This window comes from Candoia aspera, chromosome 5 (assembly GCF_035149785.1).
Source record: "Candoia aspera isolate rCanAsp1 chromosome 5, rCanAsp1.hap2, whole genome shotgun sequence".
Taxonomy (NCBI): Eukaryota; Metazoa; Chordata; class Lepidosauria; order Squamata; family Boidae; genus Candoia; species Candoia aspera.
The window spans coordinates 85,134,122-85,161,357 of NC_086157.1; the positions used below are offsets into that span (position 1 = coordinate 85,134,122).

General features: G+C 37.7%; 1 protein-coding gene across 1 annotated transcript in view; it reads left to right on the plus strand.

Moving 5' to 3' along the window:
• Nucleotides 1–1,121: 1,121 nt before the first annotated feature.
• Nucleotides 1,122–27,236, plus strand: part of COL8A1 (collagen type VIII alpha 1 chain) — a 124,313-nt gene continuing 98,198 nt past the window's right edge. The window contains exon 1 of the mRNA XM_063305628.1: nucleotides 1,122–1,188. The gene's annotated coding sequence lies outside the window, so the exon portion shown is untranslated. The remainder of the gene's footprint in view (nucleotides 1,189–27,236) is intronic.

Below are 27,236 nucleotides of genomic sequence, written 5' to 3' on the forward strand. Positions count from 1 at the left end.
GCTCATTCTTCACAGTCCAATGTTCTCACCAGCTCAAAAAGGTTGTATTATCCAATTTGTGGATAGTATGAAGCTAACTAAGGAAAGCAGACAATCAAGCTATTTAGCCTAGTCATTTAGGAACTTTCCAAGGACTCATACATAAAAACAGTCCCAGTTGCAACAAATCCTTCCACTGGAGATGGTAAGGATGGAAGCTGTTAACCTTCAATGTCTGTATTGAAGAAGGTTCTGGCCTAGGAAGCTCCTGGAAGCCTTTGCTGTGCACCTGAGCTGGCAGTGTCCCCTTTTAAAGCAACTCAAAATAATGGTAGTGTGGTAATGAATCTTGTGGCAATGAATCACATCATTCTGTGTGAAGATTAATTTTCTGTGAAGTTTCTTTTTTTTTGTCTGTTTTAAATCTCCTTCCAGTTAGCTTCATTCAATAGCCCAATAGCCCTGGAACTAGTATTTTGAGAAAGGGAGACAATTTATCCCTGTCCACTTTCTCCATGGCAGGCATGATTCTATCATGTCCTCTGTTCAATCTCCTTTTTCCAAACTATTGGAAAACATTCTAGCTTATCTTGCAGAAAAGATGTTTGAACCCTTTGATCATTTTAGTTGCCCTTAATTGCATTTGGTTGAACATACCATAATGGCTTGGTTCACAGCCATCTAAGCTGTGAATCATGGTTTACAAATCGCAGGGGCTATACTTCATACCAAGCTAAAACCACCATTATCATTTCGTGCAACATGCAAATACAGGTAGTATGCTAACTGGTAAGTCAGACGCTGTAATGAAGGTCTGCTGACAAAACAGCCTGCTTTGAGCATCCTTAAATATTTTCCGGTGACAGTGCCCCCAAACCAAAAGAATGGAGACTTTATACCATTGTGCCTATACACTGTTCACATTTCAAAGTAAAAACTGAGCCCAAACCTCATAATATCCTGGGCAAACTGAACCAAAGCAGGATGTTGTTTTTCCCCTGGGTGTCATGCATTCTCCATTGCCATCTCCTGAAAGACAGCAGCATCTACTGTCCTCGTGGTCTCGGGCTACTGTCTGCCTACCCACCAACAATGAACAGCAGCTCCTCCCTCCTGACCATAAAAGCAAACGGCATGCTACCGGCAGCTGATCAGAGCACTTTCTTCCTTTTCCACTGATCTCTTCTCTCTGGATCTTGCATGCTCAAGGTAAGAAATCTCTGGCTCTCTCTTTCAATCTCTCTCAGATCCTTCAATTACATGCCAAGGGTGGCACAGCACCAGTCCTGAACTGCTGCTACTTTTTGAGGTACTATTCAGTTGACGGGTCTTTTCCAATGGCAAGTAGCAAGCTGTTATTTTAACAATGAAAGAGGATTGCTTAAATTACTGGAAAATATGTAACATCTGTGGCTACAAAAGGCTGTTTTTCCTTTCAGTAGTAATGAAAAAAGGGGAAAAAAACTGAAATTGTTATTTAACATTTTAAATAGTTTAACAAGAGCAAGAAGAAGAAAAAAGAGTAAAAGCCATGAAATATATGTACCATAAAGGAGACTAAACTTTTTTTTTCCCCTTAACATCAGAAAAGGCCTTACTGATTGTCTTGTGAATACTTCACTGTAACATTTGGAAAGAACAACTTTCTGCATTTTATTGTTTTACAGGAGAGCAGGCTTGGTCTGCTGGCTCACCCAAAGCACACTAATCAGATAGAGGTTTGACAGTGGGAGAAAGTTTGTTGAACTGAGCATCCTGAGCATGTGTTCTAAAAGCAGTATATGGCTTTTGAAAATCGAGAATGTTGTACATGTTACCCCTGGGATCTTCCCCTCTCTTTCTTGAGTCTTATATTGTAGAATAAGGTACTAACCACAATACTGTTGTTTATAAATGACAGCCTCAATATTAAGAGTGCTGGCATAAAATCAGAGACATTAAAAGCAGAAGATATTGGAAGACGTTTTTAAAATATACAACTCTGCCTTCTATTTACAAGAATGCATCCAATGGCATTTTTCTGCCAATGCTTTCAATCAATTTCTCCCATGGCATTTAACCACAAAGTCCACTTTTTAAAGGAAGGCAAATCCTAATCCAGGAATGCCTGCATAATGTTCTGAAATACAAGCAACCAGGAATTAATTTAGTACAATAAGTCACTGTTAACTGTGGTGCTGCATTGCTTGATATATATCGTTTTGCACTAAGACAAATCTATGTCATTCATTTCTGTGAAATGCTTTGTTCTTAACAACAAACATTAAATGTTTATTAACAGTTATTAACATAAATGTTGCATTTATACATTGAATTATATTTATTAATATTCAATATGTGTAAATGCAACAACATAGCCTTACACTAAGTGGGATGCCACAAACTTATTATTACTTTAACCAGTGTTTGATAACGTAAACATTTTTTAACAGTAAGTATCTGAAATTATATCTCAATAGTAGCAGGAAAGAGGTCAAACCAGAAGTTACATAAATGTCTGATGTCTCTGAAATTGCTATTAAAGTAGGGAACATTTTGCAAAGCCTTGTGCTTTTTTAAGAAAGTTGGATGAAGAAAATCTGATCCCTTTGTTAAAAACCAAATGCTGCATGTAATTTTTGGATGAGGAAAGCCTTGTATGTTTTGCACTCAACCAGCATTTTAGAAGTCCTTTGCTAATATCATTTATCAAATTTTAGTTATTAATACCACCCACTCATCCATCTACAATACTTAAGAAGCTGTAATTTAAGGAATGTACTGTCTGAGGAATTCAGATTAAAATAAGATTCTAGTGTGAAATTCCATTTATCATGCAAGTTTTTCTTAACCAAATACTTCTGAAAATGTAAGTCAACTATTATTCCAGATGAAACACTTCACAAAATGTACTTAGAATAACTGCATGTGTCAAAATGAAAGGCTGCTGTTAAATAAATTAGGAATTAAATAATAATAATAATAATAATAATAATAATAATTTCAGCTATTCAGCATAGTACTAACAGTCCTGCAGATTATTCTTCCATCCCTTAAAACAGATCACAAATTCCATCAAGTGATAATACTAATTAGAGAAAAGTACAATTGAGCTATAAAAATGGTACAATATCTCAGTATTTAGGAGACCCGTTAGCAAAGTCAGCTGCAGTTCTGAAACTCTTTCCTGTTTATCTACAATAAATAGTAATCAACCAAATGTGCAAAAATAGCGCATCCAGCTACAACAAAACCAAAGAACAGTGGTGCATATGGCTTTAGTAATTTCTAAGAATATTGGGCTGTCCTAAAAGCTAAGTTTTGTCTTGATAGAATATTCTTCTACTTGTACAAACCATGGCTCTTAGCTTTTTCCACAGATGCTGCTAACTTTCACCCTTCCTATATATTGCATTCTTTTCTGCTCTGGAGGTGCTTTAACTTGGAAAAAGGACTTAACGGGTAGATGGAATGGATCAGAGATGAGCACCTTGGTTTGTTCAAGAGGAAGGACGTTCTCTTATTCTGTTGTCCTACGCTCCTAAACTGAAACAAAATGTTAGTGCCTCATATTTCAGACATCCGCCTAAAGGCAGTCTCTGTTCAAATCCTGTCTTATCTCTCATGTTCTCCAGATATGATAATAGGATATATTGATAGTTCTCTATTTTTTGTAAGAATTCATTAGAGAAAAGTTAGTATTTTATTTTATTTCAGTGTGCCTTATGAACTGTTAGCTGAAATTGGAAGGATGATGCCAACGGCCAAATTAATAGCAAAATTGCAGATTTCTTACTTGTTATGTGCCCTCTTGTGTTCTAGCATAAGGTTCTGAATAAGAATGGGAATGCTACTTCCAGATGGAAAGCCAAGTATCAGAAAAGTAATAAATGAAGTGTGCGGTAGTTTAAAAAGGACATGGTTGTTAATTTTTCTCAGTGGTTATTCCAATCTTTGATTCATGTTAATATAAATTAACTACTGTAAGCAAAAATTATTTCAGCTTCATTGATAAAAAATGATTCGGCTTGCCCAGGGCTTCATTCATATATAACACTATCTAAGCTATCTAAAATGAGAGCCAGTTTGGTGTAGTGGTTAAGGCATCAGGCTAGAAACTGGGAGACTGTAAATTCTAATCCCACCTTAGACACAAAGTCAGATGTGTGACCTTGGGCCAGTCATTTTGTCTCAGCCCTAGGAAGGAGGCAATGGCAAACCACTTCTGAAAAACCTTGCCAAGAAAACTGCAGGGACTTGTCCAGGCAGTCTCTGAGAATTGGACACAATTGAACAGATAAAAAAACAACTATGATTTAGCAACACATTGAGTGATGGGCTCATTGGCTTTTGTTCTCCTTTGGAATAGCCTCAAGAGGATCAGATGCTTCCATGGCTGTTTTTTTAAATGACTTCAGTTTATTTTTCTGTCCGAATCTAGAAAAAGATTGTGAATCTATCTATGCGTTATTGAAGCAAACTGGTGTATGAAGTTGGCTTGTTTTCTTAAACCATAATTAAGGTTAGCCACAACTGAGGGTTCAAATGAAATGATAAATTCTGGTTGGTTAACAGAATTAAATGCTTCTGGATCTCCTTGCAGCAATAGCAGATAAGAAGGTATCTGGGTTCGACGTGAGCATGGAATTATAATTTGTTATATCATACTGAATCAAGCTACATACCTTTATTATCTAGACATGAATGTACTCTGGTCATATTTTTCACCAATGGAGGATTAACTTGGGGGTCCTCCTGGACTCATGACTCCTGCTCGAAGAGCAGGTGGCAGTCGTGGCCAGGAGGGCCTTTGCACAACTCCGTGTTGTGCGCCGGTTACGCCCTTTCCTGGACCGGGAGGCCCTTCGAACAGTCACTCATGCCCTGGTCATTTCCCATATAGACTACTGTAATGCGCTCTACATGGGACTACCTTTGAAGAGTATCTGGAAGCTTCAGCTGGTTCAGAATGCAGCCGCGCAGACAGTCTTGGGCATTCCAAGGTTTGCACACATAACACCTTTGTTGCGTGAGCTGCACTGGGTCCCAGTTTGCTTCCAGGTCCAATTCAAGGTGTTGGTTATTACCTTTAAAGCCCTACATGGCATGGGGCCAGGATATCTGAGGGACTGTCTCATCCCTATTACATCGACCTGCCCCACCCGGTCATGCAGGGAGGGCATGTTACGGACCCCGTCTATAAAAGAATTTCATCTAGCGGGGTCTCGGAAGTGTGCCTTCTCTGCTGTAGCTCTGCCCTTTGGAACATCCTCCCTGCAGAGGTGAGACAGGCCTGCTCACTCCTGGACTTCCGAAAAAGACTGAAGACCTGTTTTTTTCAGCAGGCTTGGAATGGGAGGGGGAATAGTTATACCTGGGGATGGCTAGCACCCTAAGTGATCTGAGGGGCCTGTTACACTCACGGACTGATTAAAATCTTTTGCCATTTCGATTTTATTATATTTTTATTTTATTGTATTGTTGTATTGAAATGGTTTTAACTGCATTTTATTGTAAACCACCCAGAGTCCCCCATGAGGTGGAGATGGGTGGTGAATAAATGTATAAATAAATTTATAAAAGTAAAAGTAAATAAAAAAATTAATGAGTAAGACTTGCAAGGGGCGGGGTTCTGAATGATTGTAGTAAGGAATATTCCCCTAGGTAAGATGGATGATTTATTGCTTTTAGTCAGGTTTGCTTTCCTAAATTAATTTCTTCTTCAGGGACACTTGTCTGAAGAATTCTTTGATTGTGGCTTTACTTTCTTAACCTGGCAGTTGTCCAACAGGAGGGCTTTAGAATGAAGTTAACTTACCAGCAGGTCCTTCTTATTTAGGTAATTGGCAGTTTAACAGGCAAGATCAAAATCTTCTTTGGCCAAATACTACTGTTACAGCAACAATTCCCTTCTCAACAATTTCTGTTCCTTATCCAAGCCTGCATTCTTTTCAAGCCCACAGTTCACCCTTATAATGCTTTTATAAATCAATTGACTAGAGTACATGTGTGCTTTTTAAATCAACTGATTCCTTGGCTGTATCACACCATAGTCTTCCATGTCATCTGTTCACATGGCTTCATCAATCTTACTGTGAGTTTCATAGTTCAATTAAAATTTGAACTGGATTCTTCCCAGTCCCAATATTTTAACTGTTAGATTATAGTTTACTATAGCATTGGGCAATTAATTTTTTTAGTTACAATTATGCAATGTTGTACAAAAGTAATTCATTAAATTCAGTAATTCATTAAAGGTTGTTGCTTGCCTATAATGCATGTTTATTAATATCATTTTCCTGAAAGCATTAGGTGAAGACAGAATGTTGCTTAACACTGCCTAAATTCTGTTCACCTACAAGAGGAATCTGATATTTTGGATTCTATATTTTACATATAGAAGAGTTTTACCAGATACCCTCCATATATTTTGGTCTTCAACTCCCAGAATTCTTAGCCAGCCATTTAAGGGGTATTTCCATGACATCTGGGATAAATCACCAGTGAATTAGAAATTTTTTAAAGGATAGGAAGACATTTTAGATGTGACTTCCCACTGATTTTTCAGTGGTATATTAAACTGAAAAGAAAAAGGCAATGTTCTCCAACCCATCAGAAATCTCAGTCATATATATATTTAGTGACACTATTGCATTATATCACGACAGCTAAGAATAGTAAGGAATTTCATGCCCGGGCCTGACTTATATCATTCTTTTTTTTTTAATTGTAACTTGAAAACCACTTGTCATCTTTAAATCCTTAATGGCTTTACAGTTGTTCCAACAGCTATATACAACTTCTTGTGCTGGTGAGACTTTTGATGCTGCAGAAAAATTCCACCTAGAAATTCAATAAATTTCCAGAATCTGAGATTGTGTGGTTTGTCTCTGGATTTGTGGATGGAATATGTGCATGGCAGAATTAAAACATAATACAAAGTTATAATGAATTTTTGGGGATATGCAAATTCATCCCAAGAAAGAGACCTTTTATTTTGTTTTGGGTAGTTTTTTTTTTCAAAGATGCCACAATTTGAAACTATGATTTGTTGTTTTTAAGTCTGACTTGGGATCTAATTTATCCATGGGTTAGTCCAAGTTTTATGCTTTCTCCATTCCTTTTAATACTGGCAGATGAAGTGGAAAAACAAACTAGGAATTGGGTAAATAAGTCATGATTACGTTGCTTCTCTGCAAGATTGACTGGCTTATTCTCTTTTTTTGGCTGAGCATTATCTATGAATGCAGTCTGTGTGTGTTAACGGAACATACCATTCTATAATATCAGTAAACAGTCATTTCATTTTCAGGACGGTTGGAATCACTTTCAACATTAATTTTTAATATATACTGCTTTGACTTGACATCCCCAACCCATCCGTCAAAAACAGTTCCAGTGACCTCAGCTGACACATATGTATGAAGTTCTTCACATGTTTGTGTCTGTGAAGTACAATATACCACTGCCATTCACCAATGAGCGGAGGGCTCTAGAAAGAATAATACTGGAGTACAGGCCTCTGCCTAAACTTGGTCCACGTGGAGTTGGCCTGATTCATCACTATTAGATCTCCAGAACAACAAAATGGGCATTGTGAGTAATTACTTCATCTTAAGACCTTCCTTTCCTAGCTAATGATAAATAGCTAGGAAAGGAATGATCATGATAAATATGATGGAAGCAAGTTCAATAAGGTAGGAGAAGGAATCAGTGAACCTGTATTCTGAGGCACAAAGGGCATAAAGCAAGAAGTGGTCTTGAAAATTCATATTCCTATCAATTTATTTTTAAATAGGATTTTCTCACTTTAGAGAATGGTAAACATTCACACACTGGACACAAAAATGTATGTATTCTTGCAAATAGCCTGGGGCACCCCTCCTTCGGTACCCCCTCCTTCAGATTTCTCAAAATCTTTTGAGATTCTGCATAAAATCTCATGAGATTTCAAACAAAATGGCCTATATCTCTTGAGATGTTGGCATTCTTTGTGAGTTCTTGAAGAAAGTTTATTTATTTATTTAATTTTTATCCCACCTTTATTATTTTTATAAATAACTCAAGGTGGTGAACATACCTAATACTCCCTCCTCCTATTTTCCCCACAAAGCAACCCTGTTAAGAGTTAAGATGAAGTGTGTGAGGGAGTGACTGAGTGAGTGACTAAGTGATTTCACAACCTGGGAGAAAAAGTCATGTCCTAAATACTTTCTGAATTGTTTTTTTGGAAGTTGTTTGCCATTGCCTGCTTCCTAGGGCTGACAAAGAGTGACTGGCCCAAGGTCCCCCAGCTGGCTTTGCGCCTAAGGCAGGACTAGAACTCACAGTCTCCTGGTTTCTAGTCTGATGCCTTAACCACTACATCAAACTGGTTCTCAATATGGAATATGAAGACAGAAACGTTCCATCCAAGAATAACTGGATAAATATGAGCTACTTTGGCTCGGATACAGTATTTATTAATTCATTCCTTAGATAACTATTCGGTCTTTCCTCTAGGAGCACCCCCTCTTCTATTTCCCCACCCACGTAACCTACCTGTAACAGACTGGCTGAAAGAAAGTGACTATCTGAAAGTTTAGACCCAAGAGTGTAATGTTTGCTCATTTTGGGGCTATAGATGCAGAAAATATACACACATGTATAAACAACACAGATATCAAATCCTGTTTTCCTCTTATACTTTCCTCACTGCGATCTTCAGCAAAGTGGCTAGGAGGGAGGACAAAATAATATAGCTTTCCCTCAAGTTAAGTAAGAGGAAGGAGAAAATCTAGTCATTTGCCATATGGTGATCACTTTCAGAATCACTGCTTTTCTACCACTAACCAGCAGTGGGAAAATTATAATCTGCTTCCTGGTGACCAGCTGATCATTCTGATCTGTTGGCTGGTGGGAATGTGGCTACATATTTTGCAGCTGAAGGCCACTTTTAGCATTTGCTATGGCTTTAAATGCCTGGTTTCATGTGACCAGGGACACATCACCATGTGTATCAGGCATGATTATTTCCTTAGTCTTCCCAGCCTAAATGCTTATAGGAAACTTGTGGGCATTGATTTAAGTTAAAAAGTGGAAATAGTTATTGGAACATCGCTCATTTTTCTGCCTCTGAACCTTGCCATTGTTGGCAGATTTGAAGCCTCAGACCAGGTGCCTGAAAATAGCTACTTCTTTTAGGGGTTCTCCATGTATGATGTGTCCATTACCTACTTCCTCCCCCCAACATTATGCAAATATCCATGCAATAATAATGATTATGCATCATATAAATTCATTTTTAAAGTTTATATTTAAGGTGTCTGCAATATGAATAGAAATGCATAGTGGCTGGAACACATGTGCAATGTTCAGCTGGCTTTCTTTTACAATCCAATCCATCCTGACTTTCATAAATTGCCAGAACAAAATATGTCTTAGTGTCATAGCTTAAAAGGAGAAAAACTCTGTTGCTGCTCATTTCTAAAGAACTGAACGGATTTGCGTGTGATTCATCTTGAAGGGCGAAGGTGACTTTGTTCACAGGATTGATACAGGGTCCGCTTTAGCAAACAAATGAACTATTATCAATCCACAGGGAAATGCAGGTCCATGTTTTCCCATCTTAAGATACCATTTTATAATCTGCTTTGTTTACACACACCACATCGCATCAACTACTGCTGAGTAATAGTAGGCATTAAGAGATAATACTCTTTTTGCCATGTTTGGTATTAATGAATTGCTCATGTTAGTTGTGTTTGAACTTGGTGCAGTTGTATTCCAGACAACAATTAAAATCAACAAATGTAGGATTTTATATCTTGTTTGATAGCTGAAAACAAATAACAGAAAATAGACATTGCTGGGTGGTATACAAATTGAACTATCTATATCTCACAATATCATTTCTTTGTGGGTTTCTTAGTTTCTTGAGAATTGGAGTATGCAAACTGGACCAGGGACATAGTGCAGCCTGAGAAAACTTTTTATCTAGAGCCTTTCCAGGAGTACCTGCCAAAGTGATGATTAACGTGATAGAAAGGGAAATAAACAAAGGCAAGGGATTTAATTTTAATCCAAATTAAATCACATGTAGATTCTATCATGACTCTGCATACTTTTTCAACTGTGCCACTGAAAAGCTTCATGCAATTTTTGGCTCAAAAACATGCATTCCTGATTTAGAAATTTGGGGGCCTGCCTCTGGTTTGATTTGTACTCAGGGCAAATTACAACAGTGTAATGACATAGACAATTCCATATACCCTTATGGATGGAGGTGCTAAGGAATATGCTTCCTTTTGCCAGAGTGCGCTAAAATTACAGAACTAATGTTCATGGTGGTGAGAGAAGAGAAGCAAGGTATCTGCAACCATTCCTTATCTGGCCAATGGAGAGCTCTATGTTGCTCTCACGTGTGCTCGAACAGATTTTTATTTTTACTTCGCCAACATGTAAAAAATCTACCTAAAAACCAAAATAAATGTGTTCCCTAATTCTCTGGATTTGTAGGTCGACTGTTATTCTCATAACTATTCTTCTGGGGATTGCTTTTGCACTGTGTGTGTGTGTGTGTGTGTGTGAGTGTGTATGTCAGAGAAGCCAACTGGTAGGCATTCAGAAGCCTTATATTTCTCTTATTATTTAAGCCTAGTTTGGTAGCCAATCTTAAACCTTAGTTTAACTAAGAATTCCCTTCTCCATTTGAAAGCTTTGATGATGTGCTGATAATGGTGTGTCTTGAAATAATTATTAGCTGAAGATGTTCCCAAAGCATATGATCTTTAGGGCTGTTTTAAGCCAATGAGTCAATTTTTTTTTTTTGCAGCAAGTCAAAACAAAATGTCTTTCAAATAAATGTCTAAACAGAACAACACATTTTATACATGCTTGAAAATGCTTCAATGGGATGTTTTATCTCCATTATTTCTGAAATGTTAGGGTTTGATACTGAAGGGAAACACCCACAAACTCTTAGATCAATTCTTTTCAGCTGAATTCATTTATTAGAATGGAAAATATATTTCTTACCCGCACATACAAGGCAAGTGTTGGCCACAAAGCATTTAATAGATGAACAGTTATGATTCGTAGCTGCCAATTCTTCAGTAGAAGATGAATTCCTGTGAGGTTTGAGCCTGCTTCTGACTCCGAAAACAAAACTTATTCGGAGTCAGAAGGGGAAAACGAAACCTATCAGCAAGGTCTTGAAGGATCTAAACCAGGAAGTGACTCAGCAGAGTGGGAGAAATCGCAGGAGAGGATTGAACAAACTCTGGAGGGAAATTTGAAGCCTCCAATCAGTGCTCGAGAGAGGAGAGCAAAGAAGTGCGCAAAAGAAAAAGAAGCGTGATTGGCTGGTAAGGGAAAATGGCGCAAAAGGGAGCAAATAAAAAGGCAGGGACGCCAAGAGCAAGCTGCCGGAGACATCCACTCCTTTGAGCTCACAGCACCTGCAGGAGAATCCTTACCAGCGTCGGAAGCCTTGCCTGTAGCCAGCGTGGAACCAGCGCCAGTGCCTTCTGCCTTTGCGGAACAGCCTCCTGCTCAGGTCACTCCAGTAGAGCCTCTCTCCACCGTTCCTGTTGAGCACAGTCTCGCGTTCAGCTCCAAGCCTCGTTGCTTTGCTTCAATGTGATCTGGGTGTGCCTCCAGCTCTCAGCCTTGCCTGAACGCTCCAGTCCAGTCCAGCCTTGCCTCCAGATCCCAGTCTTGTCTAAGTGCTCCAGCCCAGTCTAGCCTTGTCTCCAGGTTCAAGCCTTGTCTCAACACTCCAGTCCAGTCCAGCTTTGTCTCCAGAACCGAGCCTTGCCCAGACACTCCAGTCCAGTCCAGCCTCATCTCCAGATCCAAGTCTTGCCCAGATACTCCAGCCCAGCCTTGTCTAGCTTCTGTATGCCAGCCTGATCCAGCCTGCGTGCTAGGACACCAATCCGAGTGTCCAGCCTCTCCTTTGCCATGCACCCTAGCTCCTTCCAGCCTTGAAGCTTCAATCAGAGAATTGGCCAAGTTCTGCCTTGCTGCCTTTCCTCAGTCTGACTCTGCAGTGTTGCCTGGGTGTCCTTTGCCACCTGGGTGGACTTGATTGAATTACATGCCCTAATCTATTGCAAGAACTTGCTACTGTAAATAGTTTATTCAATAAAGAATTTTATTAGTAACCCTGCCTGGCCACCTCATAGTCTGAACAGGACAGTTCCCAGCTGGTATTCAAAGCAATGGAATTCTCCTAAAATTTGGTGAAAGCCAAATACTATCTTTTATATATATATATTTTATTAAAGATTTTTTAAAAGGGAAGATAAAAACTAATACAAACTAATATAAAGTAAGAAAAAGAAAATAAAGAAATCAAAGAGAAAGCTAAAAGTGCATAAAAGGAAAAAAAGTAAAAGACAAATAGAAAAGAGGGGGGAAAAGATACAAAGAAGTAGTTTCCAATCTTCTTTACAGCAGTTATAAGTACAATTTACCTCTTGCTCTATGATTACAACATAATTCTCTTCTTTCTATAATCTATCCTGTCTAATCATCAAAACCATAAATCATAAGTTCATTTTTTTTCCGTTTTGTGCAAAACGTCTATAAGGGGTTTCCAGGCAGCAATAAACATAGATATTTTCTTTTATCTGATCAAAGAAGTCAATTTAGGCATCTCGGCAAATTCCATCATCTTCATCAACCATTCCTCCATTGTGGGTAGTGCCAAATCTTTCCATCGTTGTGCATACGATAATCTTGCTGCAGGTATCATGTATAAAAACAAAGTTCCATGACTTCTTTCCAACTGTTTGTCCATCACTCCCAAAAGAAAAACCTATGGTCTCAATTGTATATTAATTTTTAAAATCCTTTGAATCAGTGTGTGTATTTGAATCCAAAATTTTCTAGCTTTTTTACACGTCCAACAAACATGACAAAATGTCTTTTCTTGTTCACATTTCCAACATAAATTTCAAGTGCCTTTATACATTCTAGACAAATTTTATGGTGACATACAGTATACCAATGGTACATCATTTTATAAAAATCCTCTTAAGATTATAACATAGTGTAAATTTCAGTCCTTTCAACCACATATTTTCCCATTGTTACATCTGAATATTGTAACCAGATTTTTAGCCCACTTTATCATATATTCTTTCACTTCTTCTGTTTCAAATTTCAATACAAGTTTATACATTTTAGTTCATCATTTGTACATAATTCCTTTTCCAAGTCAGTCTTAGAATAGTCAATACCATAAATTATTTTGTCTGCTTTGAATCTTTCTGATAACTGTAAACAGGAAAACCATTGACAGCTATATCCCTCTGCCACCAGTTCTTCTCCTGATTTTATTTTACATTGCCCTTGACAAAATTCTAGTATCTCATGATAAGTTAGCCATTTGTGTTTGCATATTATTTCTCATCTAGAAGATGCTTCTTGTGCTGACAGCCACAGAGGGTTTGACAGCACAGCCTGGGTTTGAATCTATTCCATATTCTCAATATGGCACATCTAACATAATGATTTTTAAAATCCACATTAATTTTACTTTATTGTATCATAACTATCCATGCCACCCAAATCTCAGGTTGTGTCCTTCTAACTCCAAGAGCCTTCTGTTTCTCAGCAGCACCCACTCTTTCATCCAAACCAAACAGGAAGCTGCAAAATACAATTTCAAATCAGATAAGCTCAATCCGTCCTCTTTGCTTTGCTTCTTGTATCACCTTATATTTAACTCGTGTTTTTTTCTCCTGCCACCCAAATTTAGATATATCCTTCTGCCACTGTTTAAATGGTGTGTCAATTGCCAAAACAGGTATTGTCTGAAACAAAAATATCATTCCAGGCAAAAGATTCATTTATATCACAGAAATTCTTCACAGCAATGACAATTGTAATTTCTCCCATCTTAACATGTCTTTTTCAACTTCATTCCATGTCTTAACATAGTTATTTCAAAATAATATACAGTTCATATCTGTTGTAGTAATACCCAGATATTGTACCTTCTTCTCAATCTTAAAACTTGTTTTATTCATCAATTCTATTTGATCTATTTTCATATTTTTAGTTAACATCTTCTTCTGTTTATTGATCCTGAAACCTGCTAATGCATCAAATTCTTTTAATTTGCCCATTAATGGTTCAATTACCTTTAAAGGAGATTCTAAAACCAACACAAAGTCATCTGCAAAAACTCTTAATTTATAAATTTATTTTTAAATCTTTACTTCCACAATCCTCTCATCTTGTCTTATAACTCCATTCAGTATTTCAAGAACCATAATAAACAAGAGAGGAGATGTGGGTATCCCTGTCTTGTTCCTTTTTGTACTCACAGGGTTTTGTCAGATCTCCATTAACAATTATTTGTGCTTTCTGTGAAGTTTAAATTGATCTTATCCATTTTATAAAGTTATCTCTAAAATTCCTATCTTTGGAAACCTTGAACAAGAAAGCCCAATTCAAGTTGTCAAAGGCCTTCTCCACATCTAAAAAAACCAATGCAGCTTGTTTTTCATTATGTTGCTCCAAGTATTCCAAAATGTCCAACACATTTCTAACATTGTCCTGTAACTGTCTTTTAGATAAAAACCCACATTGATCCTCATGAATAAATTCATGCAAAATTATTTTCAGTCTATCAGAATCATTGTGAACAAAAAAGCCAAATACTATCAAGGAGGAAGAGTTTTTAAATTTTTATTTTACAACAATCCCTCAGCATCCATCATCTGAGGAAACTACTGTACCTCACTCTGCCTAATGGCAACTCTAGCCTTGGTTTTTATATGCCAAGTGTTTCCTGACATGTTTTTTGTGGAATATACCAGTTAGTTGGTCCATTTAAAGGTTTCACTTCATTCATTGTGATTCATGTCTTTTTGAAAACAAGAGAATTCACAACAATTTATTCTTTTTAAGCAAGAATTCTGTGCTTATTATACATGTGTTAGTAGCTTGTGTTTTGTAGTGGACCTTTGTTTTTCCAGACCTGTTTAAGTCATATGAACCCTGAACTTTTAAATAGTTTAACTTCTGTGGTTTCTATCAAAGAACTGGGTGTATATTTTCAGCAATATAGGAATAATCTATTACAGGTTGCTTGTCCCATCAGTCCCAGGTATAACCTGAAAGTCAAATGACAACTAATTCAACCTAATCCTCCTCTTTGTCTTTCACTATTTCTGAAGATCTGGACCAATGAAATGTTAGATTTCATTATCAAATTAGATTCTGTCCTAAATAAATAAACACACACACAGAGACACACACCCACACAAACACCTAATATATATAACAACATGATAGCTTGTTATATATATTAACTTTGGATATTTGCCCTAATTTTTGTGCATATGTCCTAATTTTTGTGCATAATTGCTTGGTTCAAATGAAGATCATTAATTCAGAAAGTCTTGTGATGCTACTGAAATTCCTTGCTAGACAGTTAAACTGCAGAGCCAAACCATTGCTCTGAAAATTAATATGGGGTAAAAAAAAGAAGGAGAATGGTTAGGTCATAGTTATCTTTAACTGAAAGTGAGTGAGGTTGTTACTGTTTGGAGACATAGCAATTCAGCTGCATTGAAGCCATGGCATGAAAAATTCTTTAAATCTCCTACAAGATTATTTAGTTATATTTCCCAACAACAAGCAATGGAGAATGATGTTAAATGACTCTCCATTGTTTGTTCTGTCACCAACAGAAATGAGTTCTTCTGTTGGTGACATGTTTTCCAGTCATGTCTCCATTATTGTCTGGGTGGCCAAAAGCTTGTAATCCCAACCAACTAAGTAGTTGTTGACTGTTCTTTTTATGCCTTTGTGAATCATTCTTTACAAGGTCTTGCCTACAACAGTACAGAGGTAATCAAACAACTTCTCCTTTGACAGAGGATTTCTGGAGTTCAGAAGCATTCAGCTAACTTGTCAGGCCCTGCCTACCTTGTAACCAAAGCAACCTTCTGTTAATAGTACAGTATTCATACCACTGAGCTTGTTCACCACCTCCAGGAAGCCAGTATAAAATGATTTATTATATCACTTGCTACAAATTTGTTTCTACTATGCCGTTTGTTAACATTTTCAACCCATTTTTTGTTGTTGTTTATTTGTTCAGTCACTTCTGACTCTTCATGACTTCATGGACCAGCCCATGCCAGAGCTTCCTGTCCATTGTCGCCACCCCCAGCTCCCCCAGGGACAAGTCCGTCACCTCTATAATATCATCCATCCATCCATCTTGCCCTTGGTTGGCCCCTCTTCCTTTTGCCTTCCACTTTCCCCAGCATCAGCATGTTCTCCAGGGTGTCCTGTCTTCTCATTGTGTGGCCAAAGTATTTCAGTTTTGCCTTTAATATCATTCCCTCAAGTGAGCAGTCTGGCTTTATTTCCTGGAGGATGGACTGGTTTGATCTTCTTGCAGTCCAAGGCACTCTCAGAATTTTCCTCCAACACCACAGTTCCAAAGCATCGATCTTCCTTCTCTCAGCGTTCCTTATGGTCCAGCTCTCACAGCCATATGTTACTATGGGAACACCATTGCTTTAACTATATGGACCTTTGTTGTCAGTGTGATGTCTCTGCTTTAACTATTTTATCAAGATTTGTCATTGCTCTTCTCCCAAGGATTAAATGTCTTCTGATTTCCTGACTGCAGTCAGCATCTGCAGTAATCTTTGCACCTAGAAATACAAAGTCTTTCACTGCTTCTACATTTCAACCCATATATATATGAAAAAATTCCCTTCTCACCGCTATGGGTGGTATGTTTCTTCCTCAACCTCAGGTCCTCTACCAGAGGCCTGGTAGTTTGAGGGTTCTGCACAGTATCTTAGCTGTTCCTGGCACTGCACTCTTCTGGACAGAGTTCCAATGCTGTTCCTGGGATCTGTTGAAGCCACTCTCCCAGCTTGGGAGTCACAGCCCCAAGTGCCCCTACCACCACTGGGACCACTTTGGCCTTCACTTTCCACATCCTCTCTAATTCCTCCTTCAGTATCATGTCTTATTCCTTGGACCTTATATTCTGATGCCTCTGTTGGCAGCTTTAGTACATTGCATAGACGATTGTAACAAATAGCATATACTGACTCCCTGAACAACTGATCTACAGTTCAGGATTATAAGTAAAGAACCAGCAGACACATGAAGTGGTACAATCCTTTCTCCAACAGAGAATCTGTTGTACCAGTTCTCTGCTTCTGTTTAGGAGTTAAAAACATACTGAATGAGGAGATGATGATGTTGATGATGATGATGTTGTTGTTGATGATGATGATGATGATGATGATATCAGATTATGATATCAAATTATGATGAAAGAGATTTTTTTGGACCATATTTATAGATGTACAGTTCATTCAACATAGAGACAGGCAGAGGGATGCCTATCAGCAAATACATCTCTTAGTGTTGACCAGCATCTGTGTCCCAAACTTTTTATTGTTTAAAAATCATTTTTAAAAGGGAATTAGCTTCTGCAAAACAAGAAGAGTTATCTTTATTCTACATTACATAGCCCTATGTAGGCTATGTAATGTAGTTTAGTTTAGAAAACAAAAATCGTCACTGTACCCCATTATTTATTTGAATGTTTGCTAACTTGTATGGATAAAAAAGCATCATGGGCATGGGAGACAAAGATGGCACTGATACATTAATTAATTTAATTAATAATAATTCCTTCAAACAGATAAAATCACAATACCTGAGTCATTGTAGCCACTATAATTTTTGAGGACCACTGAGCACTTGGGTTAATAGAACCATTTTTAATTCTTTATGTATATTAAATAATGTTGCCAGCTAGATTTGAATTTACAGGCCAGATACATAAAAAGTGAAACACAAAAGAAGAAAATTAGAATTAATAAGAAGAGTGGATTAATGAAAATCCAGTAAATTTACAGGGATGGAGAGATTCCTTCTGCAACTACTGTGGTGAGCCAAAAGGGTAGGGTGAAAATTGCATGCAATCAAAGGGGTTGTTTTCATTGGGCGAGCTTTATAGCCCTTCAACCTCTCCCCCCTCCCCCCTCCCCGAGTTGTGTAGTTTAGGCAGACAGGGAAGTTTACATATTAATGAGGATTAAGCTAAGACAAAAGAGGGAAATAATTACCTAATTGGGATTAGAGCAGGAAGTTTGTTACCTCAAAACTTACAAGAATAAATAGGAAGAACTAGCTTGTCTAAGCAGCCTTTCTTCCAGGTGTTAATTTAAAAATGTGGGTCAATCACAGGATAACCAGTAATTAATGGTGTTCATTCATCAAATTCAACTTCCATCTAGTATCTCTGAGTTATCTGAATTCCTTTCCTTTGTCTTGATAGCATAATGGAATCCTAATCTCCTTGATTTACTGAGTCGCTGAAAAGTTTTTCCTATTAAAAATAATAAAAATGTTTAGCTAGTTTTAGCTCAGATTCCTTCTTGGTTAGTTTTTATTGATTAAGCTTAAGATGACATACTTTGGCCTTTACTCCCATCAGTTATCTCAGTCTAAGTGTTTTCAATCATATTCTACTGAAACAAAAAACTCTTTCACTGCCACAAATTTGATTCAAAACTTTTGTTCTTCTGTTCTCATAATCTTGAATTTATGTCAGCACTCCAGTTCCATATGATGTTATGTTCAGATAGAAGGAAGGAACCTGGCTTTTTGCCTCAGCTGCAGAATAAGCAAAAGGTATTCAGTGGTCAGTGTTTTGGATGGAACTCAGGAGAGTGTCACTGAAATAAATAAGCCAATGTTGGTCTTAAATCTCACATGCCACAGAAGACCTGGATAGATTCTGGAAGTAGATCTATCTCAATGTATTTAAAAATGTATATCAAGGTTAGACGTCAGAAAAATGACAAAGCAATGAAAGCAGCTCATATTGCCAGTTCTTTTAATGAAAGGATGGGAAACATATGGCCTTCCAGATGTTGCTAAATTGCTATTCAGCACCACCACCCCCAGCCAGCATGGCCAATGGGAAGATATGCTAGGAAGTATAGTTCAGCAACATCTGGAGAACCATCAAATCCCCACCCGTGCTTTAACTTCACTGCATTGCCTCGGTGGCATATCTTCACATCTTGGCAAAAGATGGATCCAAAATTAGGCTTATTTGTTTCCTAAATCTTCATCCTTGCTAAGGAATTTAAAGCTTTAATGTTAAGTATCAATTTGCCAAGCTTGCCTTGGACACCCTGGACCACAAATCTTTCAGTCCACCCACATCTATTATTTAGAGGAGTTTCAAGTAGAAGAACTTATATTGAAAATGTTATAAGCAACATTAACAGTGGCTGTTTGAGACGGGTTTTTGGCTACATTTATTTCTACTCTACTTTAGAACAGTTAAACAGCCAACCCTGTTCACTGGCATCCAATTCTTATAAAGCATATTCTTTAAAAGAGGAAAGAAGTAACTCATTGCTCATTTCCACTTGGCCAAGGGGTAAAATTTATCATTGTAGCATTCTCATTGTTTGTTGCAGAAAATGTTAATTTGAACTTTTAGGAATAAGTCTTTCACATTTTAGCTGTTCCAGAAATACTATTACTTGTCATTGTTGGAAATAAAAGCCCAAGCAATATTTTAACGTAAGTTTTCCAAAACAGCTCAGGCCAAAGCTAATTCTTTGATTTTTCATAAGTAATAAATTGTATCTGTAGCTTCAAAGAGGCCCCGGCGTCAATCCCAAAAAGAAATACTCAGGCTATCAAAGTACTTTAAGTTCTTTGTTAAATGTTCCAGCTTTGCCCAGCCTTGCTGAAAAATATACAAGAAAGTTTCCTCCACCCTCAAAGCAGGCTGTGGATTCCCTGAGGACATACAAGCCATAGTCAGAGGAGGTGTGAACTTTCCCAGGCCATTCCTAGGGTGAACTTTAATCAGGACACGTGGCGTATTGCCAGGCCAGCATTGCTGTACCCAATGCCAACGTGAAGGCGGGAGGGAGAAGTTCTCCACTGCTTATGCTGTCAGCATAACTGCTGGGAGGAGGCTCATTATTTGTAAAAAGTCAACAGATACACTTTGGCAAGGATAGAAAATCTACAGCTCCTGAGCCCCCCGTTTTACAGCCTTCAAGCACTCTTTCCCATTTCTGTTTTTCCCATACCTTGGGGTAGAAAACAGAGTGAAAACTGGACTGTAGGCCTATCACATTTCTTTTTTAAAAAGATCCCCCCCAACCCAGCCTTGCCTGCATATGTGGTATATCCTCACCCACTTTACAATCTGAGCCCCTCAAAAACTGCAGCTCTTGCTCACCAAAAGCTTGGTCATCTGCAGAAATATAACACTGCTGTTTTCTCATGACAAGGATTAGTTGAGTTTCAGATAGGATCAAAATGTTTTGATCCTATCTGAAACTCCAACCAATCCTTGTCATGAGAATTTAAGTGTAAGATTATTTAGACTAGAATGGGAAGATATATTTATATTAGATGGTTGATAGCTACAATTAGATTGGGGGGGGGGGGTTTCCAAAGGTAGTGGTGCAAATTGAATAAGGCTATATCTCACCAGGATTTTCTCCTTTTTATTTATTTGTTTAAAGGCTACATCATCATACTAAGATTTTCTCCTTTTTAAATGCATTCTTGGAGGCTGGGGGAGTAGTACTTTCTTTGTTCTAGAGCTTATATGTGTAACATTAGAGCTTTGCTTATACTACAGTTTTCCTATGTTGTAATATCTCTCACATGAAACATGCATCTGCATAACTAACCTGTCTTCCCCTCCCTTCTCCCCAGCTCATCCCAGTTTAAACCCTACATCAGTTTAGTCACTCCATGCATCTGATGAAGTGGGCTGCAGCTCATGGCAGCTTATGTCTTTTTAATAAAATGTGTTACTTGGAAAAAGGTGGTACTGTGGGTATAATGTAAACCAGTGTGTTGAGCTGGGTTTGATTTCATTGAAATCTCAATTCAAGGTTGGTCCCTGAAATGTTTGTGTATCTAGGTAAAACCCTGTGTCTTCAAAAAGCAAAACACACACACACAATGTTGAGACAGATGGGCCCAAGCATTTATATGGTTGCAGACAGTAATTGCCCATGGTCACCAGCCGGCTTGTCTTCTACACTCATATAGATAAACATTTGTATAACTAAAGTATATAAATGGGAAGCTTTCATACCTCCCCCACTTAGACCCCATTGCCATACCTTTAAAAAAGTGATTAGTGGGTACAGCTAAAGTTTATTTGGAATAGGGCTACTAGATCTGGCCTGCAGAATTCCAGATGTCCAGCAGATGAGAGCAGAGAGATATAGAGAATTCTATATCATTGCTTGCTTCTATCTAGTGGTCATCTGGATTTTTGCAGCACAGACCTGATTGTCCTATTAGAAAGTATATTGGGAAGCTAGAAAGAATGGCAGGGAGCAAGCTCAATAGTTTGCCTTCTGGGAAATAAAAGTTTTCTGATGTGTGCCTCTACTACCAGAGAGAACTTTGTTCATGAAAGGAACTGGTCCTAAAAGACTTGGCTGAGAAGTATGAAAAACTACAGGCTTCACAAACACAAATGTAATCAGTTAAATCTTAGTGTCTTAAGACTAAGCCTATGCTTCTCCCCCGGAAATAAGTGGAAAAGCTAGGCATGGGCAAAAAGAAAACTGCCAAATAAGTGCAGATTTCTGAGTCAGCCAAGGAAAAGCTCTGGTGCATGTAGGTAAGCCAAACATGATGACTAAAAGCATTGTGTTATTTCAAGTTGCTTCTGTCTGTTCCTTTTTGTAGTCAGTATCCTAGCAATAGACCAGGCTTCCCCAAGCACATCTGGTGTCTTCCAGATGTGCTGGATAGCTATGATGTCTGGGAATTCTGGGATATAGAGTTGAACACATCTGGAAGGCACCAAGCTGAGAAAGGCTTTAATAAAATATAAATTTTGTACTACAAGGAATTGGTCTGTTTGGATGGTCTAAAACCATGATTCATGCTTTGCCAATTTTTTCATCCCCTCTAAAATTCAGGTGCTTTCATTTATGTGGACTTTAAAAACAGGTAGGGAACTATTCATAGATTGGCTTTCTTCATGATTCCTTTTGAGGGTGAGGATAGTGCTTCTAGTTCTCAGTCTAAAAAGAATTTGTGACAGGATGCATTGCTGGCCTGCATACTTACTTAGTTTACAAAAGACAGACTAATATTTGAAGGAATGCCCAGTTTATATTCACTTTAAAGTTAAGAACTATGAAAACACAGAGCAAGGCCTTCAAGCTGTCCATTAGTCATCAACATCAATTGGACAGTAAATTGAGTAGGTGTGCAGGTCCCCAGATTGTAATTTTCAAACTGTTCAAATGTACATTTCTATTTAAATTTTCATAATTTGTACTGTATGAAATTTTTATATAAGCCAGTGCCTTCTTTTATCTTCTTTTATAATTTGTATTCCTCCCTCCCTCTGTCCCTCCCTCCCTTCTGCTATCCATAAACAAAACTTCTTAGCTGCATGGTATGTCTTATTTTGTGTTCTTATTGGCTGGAATAATTCAGAGAAGGAGAGTAGCTGAGAGACACATTTCTGAAGCAACAGCAGAAATGAAACCATCTTCAGCAAATCACAGCAGCACTCTTTACCTCTGGTGACAAAGGTTTTGGGATAGCATTTCAAGCTGTCCCATTCATATCCTTTTGATTCAGAAAATATACAGTATACATATAGATCTTTCATATAACCTTACTAATGCATTTTTTTTCTGCAGGAAGACCAGGATTTGAATCATTGCTCACGTAATAATTTCATCATTTCCAACCTAATAGTTTGCAGTGTGGGATTGCATGAAATGAAGGGATTGTTAGAAGGAATTCTTACCAGGGTTTGTCCCAAGCCGGGAATGAAAAGACGCAGACAGTTGCTGGAACAGAGGTTGAAAGTTTATTTTCTCAAGAGCATGTACAGAGTACAAAGTATGCTGGTTGTAAGGTGGCCACATGTGTATCTTCTCACCAGCCCTTATATAGGGATGTGGCCCTTGATGGAAGAGGAGGTGAGAAGTGTTGCTTGATTCTCACCTATTTGTTAGTTTCAGGGATCTCTCTCTCTCGGGTCTTCTGAATGAGCCTTAAAGAACAAAAGCATTCTGTCCCCTGCTATCTCTGCCAGATCGTGGGTTCTGTCTGACAGGTTTTAGATTCTTTGATTGTTTGATATTCTAAAAGGAGGCCCTCATGCTAAGATGTTTGTTGTCTTTCTACCTTTCCTGTGCTGATCAGTTTATGGAAGCAGGAAGCATCTCTCAGCACAGGTTTCAAGGAGAAGGAGAAACGGGGGGGTGGGGGTGGGGAAGGGGGCTGTCTTAAATTATTCTAGCAGGATCAAGAATTGAGTACAGAACACCAAACTTCTGTGTAAAAAATCAGGTTAAACATATGGTTAAAAAAGTAGCAGACAGGGTAAAAGGCAATGACACTTTATTTTAAATTCCAGAATTGGGAGACATTCCAGCCTCTCCCTTGCTACACCTTCATTCTTCACAGCATTTTGATACCCTTTTTGTTTAGTTTTTTAAACTTCTTGTATAGGTAAGCCTTGAAGACAATGGGACAACACATACAAGGAAAGGAAATCATGAACACAATGGCAGAAGGAGCATCTTGGAGGGCTTTGGTGGTCGGGAGGTGGAGCTATAATCAGGGACAGGGCTAAATAAGAGGATTCACAGTACAGGCCTTACTGAGTCATAGGCACCTAGCAACAGTCCTGAGGAGTGTAAACAGGAAGAATTTCAAACAATGTATGTTTGCAGTCAGGTCAATCTCAATAGCTCTATTTGAAAGACATGATCTCTTCAGCAGTGAGGGGAAAGATCAAGTAATTCTAAGGATGCAGTGGAAAAACAGTGGAAGAACAGGGAGGGAAATTCAAGAATAGGGGAACAAGAAGGAAGAAAATACTGTATGCAGGCAGACTTCTCCTTTTCTAAAATCAAAGACGGTGATAGATAAAACAAGAAGAAATGAGAAGAGACTTTTTTTTTCTTACAGCTACAATAGCAGGAATAAAATGAAACAAAATGTAACAGAGTAAGAAGATACATAAATATAAAATTAACATAACACATATAATAAATAAATAGGCCATATCTATGAAGGGCCTTCTAATATTATTGCTTAAACAACATGAAAAAAATAATTATTAGCATGCTGAGATTTTCTTTATTTATCCCAGTTTTAGGATAAGATATGATGTGAAGCACAGGCATTTAAATTAGGATAGTCATTGCAGGTAGTATAATCTGTTTCAACAATGACTACATCTAAGATTCCCAAATACCATAACAAATTCTGGAAACAGCAAATCAACATATTAAAAAGTTAAATATTCATGTCCAGTGCAGACATAGATGTAAGTTGTCTGTCTATCTATTAGGGCCGAGTTAAGTAAAAAATGCTGAAACTGACAGATGATAAGAAAGACATTGGCATTCCTATTAAACTCTATTTTTCATACAATTTCATTTCCCAAATATTTTATGGTAGCTTGTAAATGAATGTAGCCACTTTCATGGAAGACAGCCATTGAGCACAATGAAATTACTTGTTTGTGCAATAAGTCTTTATGTTACTGTTATTGAAAAGCAAAAGTAAAGAAAGATTTTTTCTTTATGTTTAGTTGTCTGCTTTCTAGAAGAATTTTGCTAGGTGGAGCCACAGATGCATTCCTGGATGCTGTAACTGGAATCAAATCAAAGCCAGCTTTTTTATGGTCATAGACCAGCATAGATGCTGTGACTGAGTGGATAAATCAGTGTCAGTGAACATCCTTGTTGGATGATGAGGTCACTGGTGGTACACGTTGCACCAATCACCTTTCCTGCTCCATTGTTCTTCCTAAGCTAAAAGATGGGATGCAGTTGCAGTTAGCTGGCTCCAGCGGTAAGCAAAATGTGAAACTAGATGGACCGGAAGGATCCAACAGAAATATTATGCTTCTGCAATATTGATGGTTGGTTCTAGGATAGGAGCAGCAAAGATAAATGGAATTTGCTAGTACATCTCAGGATAATTTGCTTGAGATCAGCATAAGTATTCTTACGTCTAGCTATTTAACAATTACAATAAGACTTTTGCTATGGATTTTTTATATTCAGTTCTGGTACCAGAACATTTTGGGGAATGAGTTTAAGTATTAAATTAAGTTGGGGATGAGTTTTAGTATTAGCCAGATATTTCTTGAGCTTTGACTATTTCTATTTGATTTCTAATCTATCTGAATAGGCAGTATTAGCCATGAAAAGTTTTGTCACTTGACGATGTAGTTTTATTAGTGTATCCAGTTGCCACTTAGATACACTTTATGGAATGCAACTGAGCTTCTTATACAGACTCAAAGCACTGTCATTCTTGACTCATTAAAAAAGAAAGATAAGCTTTGCAGTATTTCCTATTCCTTTTTTATTAGTCTATGACTAATAAAGTCATTTATTAGTCATTTATAGACACAAAGTATCTTGGATGCGTAATTTCTGCATGGTGAAGAAACACACACCCGTGTATCTCTGTAATAACAGCTATTACAACATTTCAAAGTACTTTAGAGTGGCTGAATTTATTGTACTTCCTTTTCTGTATGGATGTATAGCATGGCTTTTTAATTCCTTAAAAACTGCGAAGAGCATCAATGCTGCATGTAAATCAATATAGGAGTAATGTTGCTACAGTTGCAATATCTCTTACAGAAGTGTCATGCAACAAATGGGACATTATTTGGGTATCTGCATGTATGTGTGTTCCTAGGAATGGGGCGCCATACATAGAAACTTCTACAGACCACCACTAGCCGTTGACACAACAGGCTATAAAAACTTCAGTTTTCAGTAGATGCAACACTTCCAAACTCAAGAAAGCTGAATTCGCCCCTTCAGCAAAGTCATAATGTGGTTTGTTTGGCTTTGATATATCAAGCCATCAATGATAGTTTGTAAACCATATTGTTTGAATTTATCTTATGTTGGTTAGCTTTAAAACCATGATTAAGAAAACTGTAGCATAATGCAGTCTGAGAGCTCAGTCACAGATATTCATCAACATACACACTGGGAGCTGAGGCTCAAATTTCAAAATGGTGAGATTCCCCTGAAATTATTTTCTGACCTTAATCTCCAAAGCGGTATTTTCAGTTCTAGTCTCTATAGTTGGATTATAATGCTGAACCTGCCTGCATATTGTATGTAGCGAAGTATCTAGGCCACTTTAGCTTGTTCACTGCCTGGCTGCTCAGTCATACCAAAACTGTTAAATTTACCAATGCACAAATCATTTAAAAAGTGATGCAATTACATCTGAGTAAATGTGTTTACAAATCAGTTCCCAGAGTAAGATGGAGATTGGCTGGCTATATTACCCTACAAATTCAGCTGGACCTTGTCTTATCACAGCTTTGGACAGCTAAGTTTATTCTGCGGTTTTGCAATGAAAAATTAAACTCAAGTCAGAAACACAGCTGCCTTGCCAGAATAATTGTGCATGTATCTAGAAATTGGAGAGAGTTTCTTCACTCCTTCATCAGGATGCATTAACATGAAAGCAGTTGAGTTATTTCAATGAATGCTAAGCATTCCCATGTTCTGCAGCAAGCATTCCCATTTTCCAGCATTTTTAAAAAACGTTATTTCATGCTAGATGGGTGGTTTTCCCACATTCTACCTTGGGAACACTTTCCTTTGAATTGTGTCAGCATAGCACTTCCATGCATCACAAACAATATTTTCAAGGCATCTGCTCAAGTCACTGCTGAGCACTGTTTGGCATTGTCCAAACAATTGTGTCTCATTTTTATATAAATGGAAAAACGTGTGCTCCTAGAGCAGAGGTTCACTAAATCTGAGGCCTTAGGGCTGCGTGTTGCCCCTAAAAAACTTGTTTGTGTCCTCAGTTGTTATCATACTGTACTTTTTAATAAAAGAAAGGGAAATTATCAAATGTATGACTGGGCTATATTTTTAATTTAAATTTAAATGTAAATGAAATTGCATTTGTTATAATTGGAGCTCCACTTCTTTTAATGTTCCAAGTGTGGGTCTTGTTAATATGTTTTCTAGTACAGATTAAGGTTACTATGGTAACTAATCATTTTGGCTGGGTGAAGAGGTTGAATTTAATTGTCCCCTTTTCACATGTTAATGGTTGCATTGCCTAAGGCAGGAACTTGCCTGAACTTGTTTTAGTTTCAGTTTCCCTTCTGTGTAGGCATGTAGAGAGTTAAGCAGCTCTCACTGAGAGCCTGTAAATATGTTTGCTTTCTGTAAATAAAGTTATTTTTATAGAAATGCCTGGTGTGT